Source organism: Filicampus tigris, unplaced genomic scaffold (assembly GCF_054856515.1).
Source record: "Filicampus tigris isolate MCC_2025a unplaced genomic scaffold, RoL_Ftig_1.0 HiC_scaffold_26, whole genome shotgun sequence".
In the NCBI taxonomy this organism is placed as follows: Eukaryota; Metazoa; Chordata; class Actinopteri; order Syngnathiformes; family Syngnathidae; genus Filicampus; species Filicampus tigris.
The window spans coordinates 182501-185000 of NW_028233407.1; the positions used below are offsets into that span (position 1 = coordinate 182501).

General features: G+C 65.8%; 1 non-coding gene across 1 annotated transcript in view; it reads right to left on the reverse strand.

The window, feature by feature from the left end:
* Positions 1-265, reverse strand: part of LOC147126112 (18S ribosomal RNA) — a 1891-nt gene extending 1626 nt beyond the window's left edge. The window contains exon 1 of the ribosomal RNA XR_015085057.1: positions 1-265. This exon is cut by the window's left edge and continues 1626 nt beyond it. This is a non-coding gene — a ribosomal RNA (18S ribosomal RNA).
* Positions 266-2500: the final 2235 nt, after the last annotated feature.

Consider the following 2500-nt stretch of genomic DNA (forward strand, 5'->3'; position numbering starts at 1 on the left):
CCGGAGGAGGGGACCCTGCCCCGCGGGGCCGGGCCCGCGTGGGTTTTGGGTCTGATAAATGCGCGCGTCCCCGGGGGTCGGCGCTCGTCTGCATGTATTAGCTCTAGAATTGCCACAGTTATCCAAGTAACGGCTGGAGCGATCAAAGGAACCATAACTGATTTAATGAGCCGTTCGCAGTTTCACTGTACGGGCCGTGTGTACTTAGACTTGCATGGCTTAATCTTTGAGACAAGCATATGCTACTGGCAGGATCAACCAGGTAGCCTCGGGCCGGGAGGGAGCGGCGGGCCACCCCCGCGGCGGTTCGCCCGCGCCGGCGTCGGGCCCCGCCCGGAACGGGGCAGGGGCCGCGCGCGGACGCCCGCTCGCGTGGGGGAGGGCGCGCGCCGTCCCTTCGGTAGGTGGGCTGGAGCCGCCTTAGCGGGCGTAGGACGGGGGCCTCCTCGCGGGAAGCCCCGCCGCCGCCGCGCTAGGGGAAAGGGTTTGAGAAACGATGCGTTAGCCGGAAGGCCCGCCGGCAAGGCGACCGTCCCGCTGCTGGGGCGGGGAGGGGCCGCGGACGAGCGGCGGGCTCCGTGGTAGGACTGCTGAGATCGGTGGGTCGCCTCGGCCTCGCTGCCGTACGGTCGCGCCGGGGTTGGCCGCGGGCCAAGCTCGCGAAGTAGCCCCGGCGCTGGAGAGCGACCCGCTGGCCGGAGGAACCGTCCGCCCGAGCGACCGGCGCGAGGCCGGTGCCGGCGGGGGCCCTCCGATGGCGGGTCATGGTTGCCGATCGGTCGGTGGGGGAATGGAGGTGCGGTGCGTGGTGAGGAGCTCCGGGCGGGGCGGGCCTTCGCCCGGCCCGCGGAGTCCGATTGAGCGCCGCCCGGGTCGGGCGGGCCCGCTCCGTTGAGCGCACGGAGGTTGAGATAGAAAATATTGCAACACGCGGAGCTCCAGGAAGGGGGGCCCTCGCCCGGCCCGCGGAGTCCGATTGAACACCCCCCAGGTCGGGCGGGCTCGCTCTGTTGAGCGCACGGAGGTTGACATAGAAAATATTGCAACACGCGGAGCTCCAGGCGGGGGGGGCCCTCGCCCGGCCCGCGGAGTCCGATTGAACACCCCCCAGGTCGGGCGGGCTCGCTCTGTTGAGCGCACGGAGGTTGAGATAGAAAATATTGCAACACGCGGTGCTCCAGGCGGGGGGGGCCCTCGCCCGGCCCGCGGAGTCCGATTGAACACCCCCCAGGTCGGGCAGGCTCGCTCTGTTGAGCGCATGGAGGTTGACATAGAAAATAATCCAACACGCGGAGCTCCAGGCGGGGGGGCCCTCGCCCGGCCCGCGGAGTCCGATTGAACACCCCCCAGGTCGGGCAGGCTCGCTCTGTTGAGCGCATGGAGGTTGACATAGAAAATAATCCAACACGTGGAGCTCCAGGCGGGGGGGCCCTCGCCCGGCCCGCGGAGTCCGATTGAACACCCCCCAGGTCGGGCAGGCTCGCTCTGTTGAGCGCATGGAGGTTGACATAGAAAATAATCCAACACGCGGAGCTCCAGGCGGGGGGGCCCTCGCCCGGCCCGCGGAGTCCGATTGAACACCCCCCAGGTCGGGCAGGCTCGCTCTGTTGAGCGCATGGAGGTTGACATAGAAAATAATCCAACACGTGGAGCTCCAGGCGGGGGGGCCCTCGCCCGGCCCGCGGAGTCCGATTGAACACCCCCCAGGTCGGGCAGGCTCGCTCTGTTGAGCGCATGGAGGTTGACATAGAAAATAATCCAACACGTGGAGCTCCAGGCGGGGGGGCCCTCGCCCGGCCCGCGGAGTCCGATTGAACACCCCCCAGGTCGGGCAGGCTCGCTCTGTTGAGCGCATGGAGGTTGACATAGAAAATAATCCAACACGTGGAGCTCCAGGCGGGGGGGCCCTCGCCCGGCCCGCGGAGTCCGATTGAACACCCCCCAGGTCGGGCAGGCTCGCTCTGTTGAGCGCATGGAGGTTGACATAGAAAATAATCCAACACGTGGAGCTCCAGGCGGGGGGGCCCTCGCCCGGCCCGCGGAGTCCGATTGAACACCCCCCAGGTCGGGCAGGCTCGCTCTGTTGAGCGCATGGAGGTTGACATAGAAAATAATCCAACACGTGGAGCTCCAGGCGGGGGGGCCCTCTCCCCCCCCGGTGAGTCCGCTCACAGTGCCCCTATGTCGGGCAGGCTCATTGCAATGTGCGCATGGAGGTTGACTTAGAAAATATTTGAGAGTGACATGAGCTCCAGGCAGACACCGACTCATCGCCCGTGGGGTGTCCGACGAGCCCTCACCAATCTTGGATTAATGTTTGGCGAGGCTCCCCTGATCAGCTCTGGAGGTGGCAAGTTCTGAAAAAGTGGTTTCTGAAAATGTGCCCCTTGTATTTTGTGAAACCAGGGGTAACCTAGCGAGTAGGCAAACTCATCCCCTGACTGGGGGGATCAACTTTTACCTACTACAGCGCCCCTAATGGCCAAAAGTGGTACTGCTC